The sequence below is a fragment of the Lepisosteus platostomus genome, chromosome 8 (genome assembly GCF_059453375.1).
Source record: "Lepisosteus platostomus isolate fLepPlt1 chromosome 8, fLepPlt1.hap1, whole genome shotgun sequence".
Lineage (NCBI taxonomy): Eukaryota > Metazoa > Chordata > Actinopteri > Semionotiformes > Lepisosteidae > Lepisosteus > Lepisosteus platostomus.
The window spans coordinates 15,289,271-15,305,708 of NC_142618.1; the positions used below are offsets into that span (position 1 = coordinate 15,289,271).

Here is a 16,438-nt window from a genome sequence, read left to right on the forward strand (position 1 = left end):
CGCTTACAAGTAGTGACAGTTGAGTGATAATGCTCATGAACCAACTGTTCATCTCCAGGATACCTGATGTTGTTACCGAGCATTGTTTGAATAAGAGTTAATAATTAAATTGACGTCGGTTTCGTACACGAGAGGATGAGTTTGCTCCCCTGGAAGGACAGAGGTTTCCCTGCGTTCACTCAGGAGCACAGCTGAATTCTGCTTTGTACCCCCGGCGATATGGCGGTGGGAGACGGGGAAACAGTTCAAACGAAGTATTTGCAGGAGCTCTAGACAGAAGGTAGTGCTGTCACCCGATCAGACCCCCCGTCTCCTGTCTGCGCTTCAAACCCCTCGCACCTGGTGTTAACTCGTGCCAGCTGGCTCGCCTGAGGTACAGTGGATATGAAAGAGTCTACACACCCTTATTGAAATTGCAGGTTTGTGTAGTGTAAAACGGAAATCAAGATAATGTCAGACGTTTTTCCGTCTTTAATGTGACCTTGCATTCAACAAAATTCACGACAAAACCATAGTTATTAGGAACAATAACTGAAATTAAAAAACCTACAACACACTGGTTGCACCCCCCTCAACTAATACTCTGTGGAAGCACCTTTTGCATTTATTACAGCAGTGAGTCTTTGTGAACAAGTCTCTATCAACTTTGCACACCTGGGCTTTGCAGTTTTATCCCACTCTTCCTTGCAAAAAAGTTCAAGCTCCTTCAGAGAGAATATTGAGCCAGTTTCCCTTTTCAAATCTGTGCTAACCGAACATCTTAATGACTGGAAACCACGTGGGAGTGCATTTAAAATCAACAACAGGAGGCACATCTTTGCGCAAAGGGTAGTGGGAGTGTGGAGCAAGCTGCCCACCCATGCTGTTGAAACCGATACCGTTGAAGGGCAGCCCCTGTAAAACCTCACCTCGAATGTAAACTGTGATGTAGTTCTTCTTCTGTAGGAGGAGGAGAGAATGTGCAGTTCAGTCATCTGCCACTCAAAAAAAGAAGCAGTTTTAATAATCCATCTCCTGGAAACAGCGGATTAATATCCAGGTTTAGAAATGCTTTATTGGTAATGGTAAGCCACACGTAATGACTATAAAGCTAATGCTAATTAGTGAGGAAACTAGGTGTCTTCAATTGCTGCAGCAGCAGCCATATCATCCTGCAACTCACAACTGGCAGCCGTACTGAAGCCCAGCAGGTGTGAGCCTGGTCAGTACCTGGATGGGAGACCTCCTGGGAAAAACTAAGGTTGCTGCTGGAAGACGTGTTAGTGGGGCCAGCAGAGGAGCTCACCCTGCAGTCCATGTGGGTCCTAATGCCCCAGTATAGTTACGGGGACACTGTACTGTAAAAAGGTGCCTTCCGGTGGATGAGACGTAAAACCAAGGTCCTGACTCTCTGTGGTCATTCAAAATCCCAGTGCGTCTTTCAAAAAGAGTGGGGGTGTAACCCCGGCTTCCTGGCCAAATTTCTCATTGGTCTTTACCAGTCATTGCCTCCTAATAATCCCCCTCTATGAAGTGGCTTCATCACTCTGCTCTCCTCCCCACTGAGAGCTGGTGTGTGGTGAGAGTACTGGTGCACTGTGGCTGCTGTCACGTCATCCAGGTGGGGCTGCACACTAGTGGTGGTGGAGGGGATCCCCATTACCTGTAAAGCGCTTTGAGTGGAGTGTCCAGAAAAGAGTTATATATGACTGTAAGCAATTATTATTATTTGTTGATTGAAGACAGCTAATATCTACTGGAAGATCGTGTTAAAATCACATAGAGACCAGTCAGCCCATCTAGATAGTTTTGTAGTTAATCAGTTCATCCCTCGCTGTTCACAATTATCATGTTAGTTAATAAATCTTGTGCATTCAAAGACAGGATAAATCCCAAACCCATAAAAATAAGAGTATCATGCTGTCTGGTGATGTACAGTAGATAGCCGTTTCTCTGGTGATATTCATAGTGTCCATAAAATAAAACATTTTACTATAGAAAATGCCAAAAGTTGTGAATCAATATTATTTTTACAAACCAGACATTCAAGATATTAATCTATACCATAATACCATTACGATTTCTGTTAATGTTGCTTAAGCGAATGTGAGGAGTTCTGAGGTTTACTGATAAGAAGTCTGTGAGTTCACAGTGAGCAGGATGAAATAAAGAAATCAGCTTGTATCTAGAGCTACCGGTTTTCATATTCGAATATAGTGACTAAATAACTGCAAAAAGATATTTAAATTTCATCGTGCATGCAAATGACAACAAGAGAGTTATAATAAAAAAGCAAAAGAACAAGCCACAAGCTTGGAGCTCATATAAGCAGAGGAACTCGAGTCTTCTAACGACTCTAACCAAAATAGACATGTTTTCTGTACTGCTTGTTTTAGAGAGTACTCATTTACTGAGGAACGAGTGAAGTTAATTTATCACAAGAGCTTAACCAGCTGTTTCTTAGAGGAAGTCAAGGTATCGGATTCAACAATATGGCTGGGCAGCTAGTTCCACACTCCTACTACACTTTGTGTAAGGAAGTGCCTTCTGTCCTTGGTTTTAAACACACATCAGCCCACTTGCACTCGGCTGAGCGGGCCCTGGGGGGCAGCTTTCTGGGCCTTAATCCCGGATGGTGGGAAAGTCTTCCCAGAGAGTGGAAAATGGAAACTCGTGACCCCAGATTTAACGCTCGCTTCCGGGCAGAAAGAAACTGAGATGTGTATCAGAGACGAAGCCCTGAGGTTTCCCTGCCAGCGGTCAGGGTGCTCACGGTGCTGTCAAACGCATTCTCAGCAGGCGTGTCTGTGGGCTGGTGCTGAGAGGTGTGTGTGTGTGTGTGAGTCTGAGAACGCGTCTGCAGATTCTGAACGGCTGTAGTTGAAACAGCTATGGGCTCGGCCCCGCAGAGGCGGGAGGTTTTCTGAACCCTGCTGCGAGATTGTGGTTTCAGACTCGGCAGGCAGGTGCTTTGGCAAGACTTTTACACACTTCTTCAGAGCTTGCAGTCTGGTTATGTCCCACACACACACATACACGTTGCAGCCACATTACACTCAGATGGGTTCCTGTTTTTAGAAGGCAGGAGATTCTAAGAGCCCTTTATACCTGTGTAGAAGTAACCCATTAACACCTTATTAGTGATTTTGTCAGCAGTAACGTAAAGAATAATGATTAATTATTGTCATAATTCGCATTCTCACATGCTTTTAAAACTAGGTTTCAGTGCTGCTGGCTCCTACTTTTAAAAAGGAGTCCATCATTGTGACACGGTACCTCGGTTAATACAAAGCTGACAGTTGACTGAAAAAAAAGCCCAGACGCCGCAGGGCATGAAAAGTCTCTGGAAGGCAAAACTGCACTCGCTCTGTAGTATTCTCCAGGAGTCCCCTGGGTATTTACGTTTCTCACCAGACATCCCCTGGCAGTATCACTGAAGCGGATACTGGCCAGGTACTGTGCTTTAAGAATGAAGCGCTTCTTTACTCGAAGGGCAGCAGGAGTGTGGAACAAGCTGCCCCTGGCATGTTGTTGCAGCTGATTCTTGCGAGAAGCAGCGAAATAAGATGCTCCAATGTGTTTGTGTGTGTGTGGGGGAGAAATGCGAGAACTTGGGTGACAAGTAGGTGTTTACCAGCGGTTTCAATGCTGCTTACCAGCCTCCTACACCGCTGGTTAATTATAGAAGTTGCAGAGCACCAGCGCAGTCCTGCAGCGGCTCTTTCGATTGCTCTAGTCACGGCACACAGCAGTGGGTGCCGTCCCGTACACAGACAGAGTGAAGCTGGGGGAAGCAGGTGATTTGGGTACTCAAATCACCCAAAGGATACATTATGGAGGCAAATCGATTCAAAGGTTTCCATAACACATGGAAATGTTCCGGGATATGAGCTCATTCATCAGAAAGGTGATCGAACCATGGAATCACACGTGATAGTGCACGTTTCTGTCTCCAGAAGAGCACTTCTCACACTCCCCATGGGCTTTGTGATGCGGCTTTTCAGTTAAAAGTTTGGGAATCTCTGTGTAATTTAATGCAACATATTTTTGGATGTTGCATTAAATTACACAAATTGCTCGTGCATGCAAGTATTACTTTTTTGGGATGTGGTAAAATAATAAATAATTATGTCTGAGTCTCACCTGAAGTGACACAGATCTTAGTCAGCTGAGTGAACAAGTGGGCAGCGCAGTGTTTTGGAAACAGATATGGGGGTCAGGACACCTGGACGAAGATGTTTACTGTAGACAAGGGGAGAGGAAAAAAGACGGAGGTGTTTATGTTGCCATATCACTTACATCTTCTAGAAAACGTGGGGACACAATCAAAAAGGCAAAGACCATGCTGGGGTGTATAATTAAATAGTAGAACTTAAATTAAGGGATGTTATGTTAAAGCTGTATAACACGCCAGTTACTGCAGGTCTCATTTAGAATATTGCGCACAATTGTGTGATAGAAAAGATATTGCTGTTCTGGAATCAGTCCAGAAAAGAGCAACCAGATACCAGAGTTAGGGGCTTTCGCGAATGTGCTTCAGTGACAGGATGAAGGACATTAATTAACCCAAAAAGAGTGCATTTATTAAATGAAAAGTCAAATGAAGGGCACATGCCTCCCAAACAAAATAAAGAGTGCAAAAGGCTGGCAAGTCGGGCTGTGGGAAAAATAAATAAATGAAAAACATCACACCCACGAACAGGGAAGGAAACTGAACAAGAAAGCGTTCTGGTTTTCAGTTTTGGGGGACAGCAGGGCCGGTGAATTTCTGGGTAATCCCGCTGTGTCGCTGTGGTATTCCCTGGGCTTCACACTGAGCTCCAGGCCAGGCCCAGGGTTGTGGCTGTGAAAGTCGTTTACTTTTCCTGTCTGCTGCGATCACTAACAGCGGCCAGCAGCCCCAGGTTTCGATATTTATGTATTTCGGTCATCTGTATCTCATTCTGCTCCGCTGATGTTGTGGAGGGGTGGATCTGTCGCCAGTGCTGCTCCCGGGTTCCGAGCATCCACAGCACCTCTCCCTGGCCAGGGGATACTCCGCCGAACCTACAGGCCGGTCCTCTGCCACAGCCGAGTTTCACACTCGCTAGATCTCAGAGGGGGGTGCCATCGTTCCTGTAACTGGCTCTGCACGCTGAGCCCTGTTCCACTGTGTTGCTTTTTAAATCTCTTTTTGTACTTAAATCTGCTGACTTCCCTTTCTCCAGTAACGACAGGAAGCTGTTCAGATTCTGGTAGGTGCTTTTGGGGGAATTCTAGGACTGGATTTGTCGTTGCATTGAAGAAGTCTGTGGAATCCCTGAGTATTCCTGGCCGTTTAGGACTCTCAGAAGTACACACAGGGAAATCATGATCCTGATACGAGTATTAAATGTCCTCTGGACCTGGTCACTCCCCCAGATAGTGGATCACTCCTCCAGGTCTAAAAACCCCTCCTCGAAATGCCAAGATCTCAGAGAGGCGAGAATGAAGAAGAAACACCTTCAGAATAGCAAGTTTAAGCCTTTCAAACCCACACCCCTGCTGCACTTTGAGCTGCTTCGTACAGTAACAGCAAACGGGGTGAGTTTTATCGAGAAGTAAAAATAAAATCCCTCTCGAATTTAAAGAGTATTTTGCCATCTATATCAAAATTCCTCTTTGTCACTGACTCTGCTATCTGCTCTTTCCTGGCCATGTCGGAGTTAACTGAACAAGAACAACAGCCGTGTCATTGAGGTTGTTATTATGAAACATATTTTGTTTTTCTGTACCCAAAACATCAGGCGGTTTTACTGCAGACGAGTGAATAACATCAGTAGGAGGAGAAGGCTGATGGTGGGTGTTTTGCTGTGGTGTTGTTTTGTTTTCATGAGGCTGGGCAGTCTGTGATTCAGCTCGTGTGCTGGGTGGCCATCTTGAATCCATCTCTACAGCTCACCTGAGAACAGGTGTCCAGGGCTTGAAAGGTGCTTTGTCAGTCTGCTGTTTTTTCGGTTGCAGAAGTGAGGTATTTATATCTCTGTGTGTTCTGCAGAAACACATTCTGCAGAAGTCATTTTGTTCTGCAGAATGTGCCAGACTTCTGCTTCCTTCATGATAAAGCAGACGGTTATCTGTCCTCAGGAGCCTGTCCTTTCAAATCTCACGGATACATGTCTGATTTCCACAGTAGTGAAAATGTCCAAATTATTAATGAAGACATTTGCAGAACAGGATATGTCATAGATATAAATGTCATGGAGGGTGACCTCTAAATGCAAGATAACTTTAGCTTTGTAGCTGACTGCGTTACCTAGCAAGACCCCCCCAGACACGCACACACAATTTTGCACCTTCCAGAACCACCAGGGCATCAACAGACCAGCCCAGACAGTTCACCTATATCACCACCTTTTTTATTCTCTAGCAATTAGAAGCAATTCAGGACTGTCTACCCCACACCCAGAACCCATGACACAAACACCTGTAGTCCAGACCAGCACAAGTACCCCATAGCCTCCAGTCCCTGAGCCCGATGATCCGCTCATCCTTCAGTCTCCACACATTCACTCGGTGGCATAGTCCGTTATATTAGATGAGTAAATATAGTTAAAGGGGAACTGCAGTCCCAATTTCTCAGACCACTTATTAAATCTCAGTCACAAAATAAATTCATTGATGGCACAGCCAAAAAATCAAATTAGGCACAAACTCGTGTGAAACTTTGTGAAAGTACTATAAGGCAGGACATTTCGTCTACTTTATGATGTAAATTGGAGGTTTTCCAACTTACTGTGTACATTTGAGTTTTATCGTGGTTATCAATGCTGATTATTTCGAACCCTGACAAATAGCGTTGAAGTTCCCCTTTAATGTGATTCATTCTTAAAGGTATTCATGGAGGCTGGGTGGGCTGCAACGAATAGAAATTAAGAGAACAAAGAAGTAGTCTCTGTAGAAAGACGGCAAAACCACACGGGTCTGTGTGGGTGACTGCGCATCTGCTAGTTTTGTAAGCGAAGGGGCTGTGTGTGTTTTTTTTTTGGGGGGGGGTAGTTTGATTGTTGTTTAATGCGCTGTTAAAACACCAGTCCTTTCCGCTTTTGTTCAAGCTGCCGCCTAACCAGATGGCAGGCGATTTGTGGGTTTGGGTGCTGTCTGTACCGTGTCCTGTGTTCATGCGTGGGCGCGGAGTGGAGGGATGTGGGGGGACACTGTTCTCGGTATTTGAGCTCGAGCTGCGAGGCTCTGGTTCGCGCCGAGAAGCGCTCGTTCGGACACCTTTACCGCGAGAGACCGTGAATGGATGGAGCGGTGTGGGCTGCCCGACTCACTGACATTCAGCATTCAGCACTGACACACGAGCTAAACCGAATAACTTTGTCTCGCTTAACGAGATAAGATCACTTTATTGCCGATCTACAATATCTTGTATTAGGAATTTGTCTTTTCGCATACCCCAGCTTGCTCTCCATGAGACACACAGACACAGGGAGAGAAGCTTGGGGTCAGAGCGCAGGGTCAGCCATTTATACAGCACCCCTGGAGCAGCTGGGGTGAAGGGCCTTGCTCAGGGGCCCAACGGAGTAGGATTCCTCTGCCGTCCGTGGGATTTGAACCAGCAACCTTCCAGCCACAGAACTACTGCACCACACAATGCCTTTGTCTTGTTAGGAACGGGCATCTGTGAGAGTTTTGTATAGCATGTGCTTTGGTGAAGCATGGTGATATACAGTATCGCTTGACTGTATCGCTCGTGATGGACCGCACAAATCTTGTCGTGTGTCACAAGATACTTCATACATACACAGGATAGATCAGGCAGGTCATAAATAATATGCTAGCAAGGCACTTCTGCATTTCAATTTCACAGACAAGGGGGATGATTGTATATTTTCCTGTCTTGTGTATTTAATTCCTGTTAAACCGGACTTTGAACTTTGAGAGAGAAGTGAGATAGAGAGGGGCCACAGCTGGACACCAACAGGCCCTCTCCACACAAAGGCGTTACAGTACAGAGGTTTCTGATTCAAATTCAAAGAGCTCTCTTTATACTGATGACTACAGTGTTGCCAATGCGATACCATAATACTTTTTTGTATGATTTCAAAGAATGTGTCTTTGTGTGTGTCTTACAGGCACAGAAACCTACAAAATATCCCAGCAGTACGAGTAAACATTATATTAAAAGTAGACATCTGCTCATACGTATTCATTTCACACCGCTCGGGAATACAAACAACTACCCCGAACGCAGGAAATTTACTCTCCCGACAATCACACTCGGCCTTTAGAATTACACATCACCTCATAGGTCTGCACATAATACCCTGCAAGCGCTTGCCTTTAAACCATTTCTTCTCTATTGTGAGACAAACTGTCTCTCACTGTTTGTTCCCCAGGCTGGGACAGGAGATCACACACTGTATTATTCTTATTGAGAGGCGGGTCACTGTCTGTTCCTCAGGCTAGGACAGGAGATCACCATATCACCCTGCAACATACAACTGGTAACCTACTGAACTTTGCACACCTGGGCTTTGCAGTTTTATCCCACTCTTCCTTGCAAAAAAGTTCAAGCTCCTTCAGAGAGAATATTGAGCCAGTTTCCCTTTTCAAATCTGTGCTAACCGAACATCTTAATGACTGGAAACTACGTGGGAGTGCATTTAAAATCAACAACAGGAGGCACATCTTTGCGCAAAGGGTAGTGGGAGTGTGGAGCAAGCTGCCCAGCCATGCTGTTGAAACCGATACCCTGGTTTCAGGGCAGCCCCTGTAAAAACTCACCTCGAATGTAAACTGTGATGTAGTTCTTCTTCTGTAGGAGGAGGAGAGAATGTGCAGTTCAGTCATCTGCCACTCAAAAAAAGAAGCAGTTTTAATAATCCATCTCCTGGAAACAGCAGATTAATATCCAGGTTTAGAAATGCTTTATTGGTAATGGTAAGCCACACGTAATGACTATAAAGCTAATGCTAATTAGCGAGGAAACTAGGTGTCTTCAATTGCTGCAGCAGCAGCCATATCATCCTGCAACTCACAGCTGGCAGCCCTACTGAAGCCCAGCAGGTGTGAGCCTGGTCAGTACCTGGATGGGAGACCTCCTGGGAAAGCTAAGGTTGCTGCTGGAAGAGGTGTTAGTGAGGCCAATAGGGGGCGCTCACCCTGTGGTCTGTGTGGGTTCTAATGCCCCAGTATAGTGACAGGTACACTATACTGTAAAAAGGCGCCATCCTTTGGATGAGACATAAACCTGAGGTCTTTCTGCCATCAGATCAAAAATCCCAGGCTGTTTCTCAAAAAGAGTAGGGATGTTAGTCTGGCCAAATTTCCCATTGGCCTATACTAATCATTGCCTCCTAACAATGCCCATCTCTGAACTGGTTTAATCACTCGGTTCTCCTTCCCACTGGTGTGTGGTGAGTGTACCATTGCATCATCCAGGTGGGGCTGCACACTGGTGGTGGTGGAGGGGATCCCCATTACCTGTAAAGTGCTTTGAGTGGAGTGTCCAGAAGAGTTCTATATAAGTGTGAGGAATTATTATTAATTACTATTATTGAGAGACAGGCTCACTGTCTGTTCCTCAGGCTGGTACAGGAGATCACACACTGCATTATTATTATTATTATTATTATTGAGAGACAGGCTCACTGTCTGTTCCTCAGGCTGGTACAGGAGATCACATACTGTATTACTATTATTGAGAGACAGGCTCACTGTCTGTTCCTCAGGCTGGTACAGGAGATCACACACTGTATTATTATTGAGAGACAGGCTCACTGTCTGTCCTCCAGGCTGTAACAGGAGATCACACACTGTATTATTGTTCAGGTTATCGGGGGAGCTGGAGCCTATCCAGCAAACAAGGGGCACAAGACAGGATAAACCCTAGAGAGACACACATACATGCAGACACTAGGGACAATTTCCCCAGAAACCAGCTGACGCGCCAGTATGTCTTTGGACTGTGGGAGGAAACCCATGAAAACATCAATCATCACTCTACCCATATAGCACCTCGGTCCTGAATTGAACCCAGGGCCGAAACACTTGCGACACTGCACCACCAAGCTGCCTTGAGCACCAGATCACCAGAGGTCACTCTGTCGCAATTAAAGCACACACAGACTGTGTGCAGGACACTATGAAAAGACTGTACACAACCTGTACACACTATTGCGCAAACAACTCACATAAGAAGCATGGCTCTTTAGTAACACATGATAAAAGACATTGTGCCTGGGGCACTGGGGTAGATGTGGGCCTGCAATATGACATGCCAGTCTGCATGTTCTTGACAATCAGGCGCACTGTCCTTGGGAGGAAACTGTTCAGAAACCTGCTCCTTCAGGTCTTAAAGCTCTCTGGCTTACGACACCGAAGGTTATATTTAGTGTCTCGCCAGGTGAACAGATTTCACAATAATCCGTATTTATACTTATGTTTCATCATGCTTTGTCACTTGGTACTTTGCAAGAAAAAAAAGGCATGAATGCCAGCTCTTTCAGGACCGCTGAGCAGCTGACCGCAGACTAGGGGAGAGGAGCCCGGAGATCAAGTGTCTGACATCTCCACAGCTGCGAACGAGAGGCCAAACACACGCATCTCCTGCTTTAAGAAAAAACCTCAAGCGCCAGCAGCTAGCAGATCAAAGCCGCACAGGGCAGGGGACAGCGGGTGTTGTACTGTAGTTGTGGCAACAGTGAACGTTCTCGCTATCCCTGCCTCTTCTGGCTAACGGTGAAATCATCTCTCAGTTGACCAAGCAGATTGACGCGCAACAGTGCCTCTTGATAATATCGACAGACTTCATGTTCTACCCTGCCTGTCTTTGTCATACCAAATGTGCTGCCAGTACAACAGTCAAGCAACCTAAAACTGGAGATGAGATGGAAAGAGAAGCTGAGTATGAAAGGCAGATTGAAGAGCAGGGTTGGAAAGTGCTGACTGGCCCACAGGATTGGGATCAGATACGGGCTGGGAGATCATCTCTCTCCGTGGCCGAGTCCTTGTGGATCACATATGGGCTTTGAGGTCATCTCTCTTTCCTTATGCCCTTGAGAGGAGAGGAGAGACAGGTCTGACAGGGTGGTGTCTGTGTTTAAATAAAGTCCTCCTATGATATTTAACTGGGCCTTGCTCCATGGAAACACACTGCTCCTGTCAACAGATCTACGACAGCAGAAGGCAAAGCAGAGCTTGTCTATTTTCAACCCATCAGGAAGAGCTCAGCCGTGCCATGGGCGCCCCAGAAGTACTGCACACACCCCTGTCCCCCCAACATGAACTGGACTCACAGGAGCACTGTAACTGTCCACTACAGGTCAGTGAATTGAAGACCGGGCATAGGAGAGGCAGGACAGCAAGTGACAGGTGCTGCCAGGAAAATCAGGAAGTCGACAGTAATAAACAGTCTGTTCCATCAACGAGCATCTATCGCCTTTCCACCTCCCTCACACAGCAGTTTCGCCCTCATCGGTCTGTAATCAAGACAAACCAGGCTGCTCACTCCTCCGACAGGCATCATGTCCCCCACGTCTCAGTTATAGGGGTATCTCTGGGTTACTATGGGAGTCTGTTTGTGCTTGATGAGGATCCTGGAGTCGTTAGTGGCTCAGGGGTGTGTGGCTGCAGCTGGTGTCAAGATACTGCCAATATAAATATTGACACATCCTGTTACAGTGAAAGGTAGGAGGAGATGACAGACTGGATAGAGACTGGAAGGAAGATGTGTGTCTCCTAGAAACTGCCTGTTGACTCTTCCTTTGGGTTTCATTACACTTTTACTGATGCTGTGGATTGAGAGTTAGCACCTATAGTTAGGCATCTATAACCTAATCAAGAAATGGCCTGTTGAAGCTAATATTCTTTCAAAAATCACTGAGATCCTCCAGTAAGGACAAGAGATTATACATTACACAAAGGGTGGTGGAAGTGTGGAACAAGCTGCCCAGCCATGTGGCTGAAGCTCTGTTGAAGGGGTTTGTTCTCCAGACCTCAGTTGTGTGTTTAGGTCACAAGGAGGGGAGCTGCTCTTGTTCATTTAATATTTTCATAATTTCTGGCTGGGAGGGGAATATTTGCATATTTGCCCTGCCATGCAAATTCTGTTCCCAAGTCATTCTAGCTAAACCAGTAATCTCATGGTGCACATTTTTACTATCTGATATTATACACTGTATTATTCCCATCAGAAAGAGCTCAGCTGTGCCTTGAGCACCCCAGCAGTACTGCACACACTCCTGTCCCTCCATCATGAACTGGATGCACAGGGCTAGCATAAAGCACTCCCTCACACACCAGCCCCTATTGTAAGGGAACTGTTCTCCAGTACTGGGAGTGTAGCCCCTATTGTAACAGGACTGTTCTACTGTACTGGGACTGTAGCCCCTATTGTAACAGGACTGTTCTACTGTACTGGGACTGTAGCTCCTATTGTAACAGACTGTTCTACTGTACTGGGACTGTAGCTCCTATTGTAACAAGCCTGTTCTCCTGTACTGGGAGTGTAGCTCCTATTGTAACAGGACTGTTCTACTGTACTGGGACTGTAGCCCCTATTGTAACAGGACTGTTCTACTGTACTGGGACTGTAGCTCCTATTGTAACAAGCCTGTTCTCCTGGACTGGGAGTGTAGCTCCTATTGTAACAGGACTGTTCTACTGCACTGTGACTGTAGCTCCTATTGTAACAAGACTGTTCTACTGCACTGTGACTGTAGCTCCTATTGTAACAAGACTGTTCTCCTGTACTGGGAGTGTAGCTCCTATTGTAACAAGACTGTTCTACTGCACTGTGACTGTAGCTCCTATTGCAACAGAACTGGTCTCCAATACTATAAGAATCCATAACAAGAGTCAGAAAACTGCAGCTGGGAGGAAGAACACATAACTGCAGTCAGCACTGCTCTGTAAGTCCTGTTGTAAGGGAAGCAGAACTTCAGACACTGCTCTAATCCTTCAGTTGTTTACTTTTCTGCAAAGAAACCAATTACACCATTATAATTTTCTGTATGTGTAAAGTAAGCAGAAACTAAATTCTGACTCCACCCTCCCAGAGTTGTGAAATTGCAAGAGTGGACTAAAGTTCACTTTCCCATAATTCAAAGCTACCACAGTCTATTAAACCATTATTTTTAAACTTTTGTTTTTGTGTAAACAATCAGGGAGGGGATGGTTTTAACCAATTTTTTTGTCACTTTTAGTTGTTTTTTGTCAAAAGGATGCCAGTCTTTGTTACGCTGGTTTCAGCGAGTATTTGGTGATGGACCCTATCCGGGTGGCGAGAAGACCAGGAAGCCGTAAAAGGGGTAGTCAGGAATCGTAGTCAAAGGAATAACTCAGGTGTCCAAAAACCAGGAAAACACTCAGTTCCTCAAAGCCAAAATCCAAAAGGCAAGGTCGAGTTGGCAATGCAGAAGTCCAGAACACCAGCAGGCAGGCTGAATTGCGAAACAAGCCTCCGAAGTGTATACCACGAGGTCCAACCCAATACCAAGCAAAGGCGGATGCAGACGGCTGGGTTTAGAGAGAGAGGGTGGCGTGGTCATGGGTAAGAGGGACCTGGCTAACCCACGCCTAACCAGAGTAGGTGAAGCAAGCCGTGGGGGTGTAGGCGCCCTTCGGTGGTTGGATACTGGTACCGTAACAGTCTTCATACAAAGAGTCGAAAGATCATGAGCAGGGTTACAAATAAAAGGAGCCAGTTCAGCCTGTCTGGCCTGTTTGTTAGTAGCTCCCTGATCCCAGGATCACATCCCTCTTCTTCTTGAAAGAAACCAGGGTCCAGTCTCTGAAACCTGAAATACTATATAATACATTGACAAGCCAACAAGAGAAATATCCTATTTCCTGAATAAAAGAATATGACCCAGGGCTAGATCTCCCTTCCTATAACTTTGAAGCTCAAAAGTGAACAACTATTTCCTACAGTAAACAGGACAGCGAGCTCTGTATAAAAAGTCATACTAGTTAGCAAGAATCTGCTCTCCAAGTCTCTCAACACAAGGTCTTCTCTCAGGGCACAAGCTTAGAAAAGAGTAGAGTGATGTTTCTTCTCTCTGTCTGTTCTCTGTTTCTCTCTCTCTGTCTTCGTCTGTTACGCCCCTCTCTTCTCCTTCACCCTTATCTTGCCTTTGTAAAGTACGTTCTATGATCTGAATTATGATTAACAAGAGTTATTCACCAGAAAACCCCCTCTGACCATTTGTGTATTCCTGTCTCTCAACTAGAAAAACACTATTTAGATTTTCTGAGATATGAGTGGCAAATGTTATATGTATGTCTAGGGATTCTGTGGTTCCACAGAATGTGACTCACTTCCTCTCCTCTGCCTAGCAGTAGGAATGTGTGGCTCCACAGGTGTGTTTTTGTATTTGTGTATGTATTTACTGGGACCTCCAGTCGAAGTTTGCAATTCCAAAGCAGTTATAATACTATGCCACTCTGATCAGCTGTAAATTAAAACTAAAAGTGTTTGACACCATTGTGACACTATCAATCCCATTGTCATTTCCAATGTACTGTTTTCTAGCTGCAGTAATGCTTTTCTGTACTAAAACACTACCCTACAGTACCAATGCACTCCATCACCCAGTTTTACCAAAGACCAATACCTCAGTTCTTTCACTGAACATTAACAGGATACAGTAATTATTATGCTGGAAGTAGTGCAGTGGAGATGATTTGGAAGAACACAAGTTGCTTTTTAAGTTCACTAATGTGAACTGTTATTACCTGTATTACAGCAGTGGCACGCCTTAACATGTGCGAGACAGACATAACACTTTACCACAATAACATCCCTTATAACCAATATAACATCCCAAAGTAGTGGGTAGCAAATGTGAGCTGGAAAAAGCTGGAGAGCTTCACAGTAATGGTGGATGGTTTCCACATTCACACATCAGCCAGAGTCAGGAATCTGGTGGTCACAGCTGATAGTCTCCTGTCTTTTGAGCCCCATGTGAACAAATTGATTAAGAAATCTTTTCTCACCTTAGAAATATTTTTTGCATTCGGAAATGTCTATCAACGTTTTAACATTCTAAAAAATCTACTTTCATACGCAACAGTAGCCTAGAGTGCACAGTAGTTCAGAGACAGTACTATAGCAACGTGAATGCCTCTTTGGCAGAGTGATGATGTGGGCTGATACAGTGTTTTAACTGTAATTCAGCAGAGCTAGTGATAGTTTTACTATTGTGGTTGTTTAGTAGTGACAGGGTACTGCTGTGTTGCTCAATTGTGCATGTCTCAATGTGCATCAGTTGAATGATGGTGTACATTGACACACTAGTGTTGTGGTTGTATGGATGCTTAGATAACTGAATGATGGCTTGAATTGTGTCTGATGTAGACAACAGCAAACTTATCTGGCTCTACGCTGCTAATTATTGCAACTTCACGACCATCATAGATAATTTAGGGAGCCGAAACATTGTGTTTCTCTTCTCCTATTTCAGCATGGAATAAACCTTAACTTGTTCCTTTACTTTGGGTTCGTTGCAACCAGTACCAACAGGTTTGGTACTGAGCTGTGGACTTATTTCAGCGGCCAAGTTTATTGCCTTAAGTTAGTGCACTAGTTTAGCACTTGATGACCACAGGTTGAACTCTTGTTAGTACACAGTGCTTTCAGCTCGTTGTGATTGACCCCTGGTGTCTATGAAGGTCCTCACTGTAAGACCTTAAACCCTGAGATAAATTAAATATAAACTTTCTCGATGGGTGGAATGGCCTTCTTGCCTTTGTAACTTGGATTAACTGACAACCCCTGAGAGGAGGAAGGATCTCTGCGTCTTTATCTGGGAAGGGGCTGAATTTCGAATTCTTAATTAGTGAGCAACAGCATACAGAAAGAATAGTAATAAATCATGACACACGCTGTGAGAAAATGTGAACAATCCGGTGTGATTTTATCACAGTACAGTGACACTTCCCATGAGCAATCAGGGTAAAAACAGCACAGTGCAGTAACGCCCTGTGAGATCAAGGTAAAAATACAGTACAGTAAAACCCAGAGATATCAGGGTAAAAGCACAGTATGAAGCAGTAAAGCACGATACAATAGTGTGACACACTATGTACAGTATTCTCTTCCTGAATTACTGTGGCCGGACAGTGCTGTCATTGCAGGAACAACCCTAAAATTGCTGATAACAGTCCCAGCTAATTTGTGTTACAAATCAAACACAGCTAATTGAGACTAATTGAGACTAAAAATAAACCTTTCTGGGAAACCACTTTGCAGACAGAATGGTGGCTCCAGAGATCAATTACACAGCTGTGCTGTCTGGCAGCCTGCAGTAAATTGAGATTCGTTACTATAGGAACTATCTCTAAAAGGGAGGAAGAAAGGTGAAATAGCCTCTACTTGTTTGTGGTTCTTTGGTTCAGTGTTCGTATCTTTAAGTCTTAGGAAAGATCAATTACAAGGACAGTCCTCTGGACCAAAAAAATGAAGAATTTTGTTCTGTTACAAGAAGGGAGT

At 44.9% G+C, this 16,438-nt stretch overlaps 1 protein-coding gene across 5 annotated transcripts in view; it reads left to right on the forward strand.

Annotated features, from left to right (window-relative positions):
- Positions 1-16,438, forward strand: part of LOC148656730 (CD48 antigen-like) — a 31,413-nt gene that overhangs the window by 1,715 nt on the left and 13,260 nt on the right. The window lies entirely within an intron of this gene.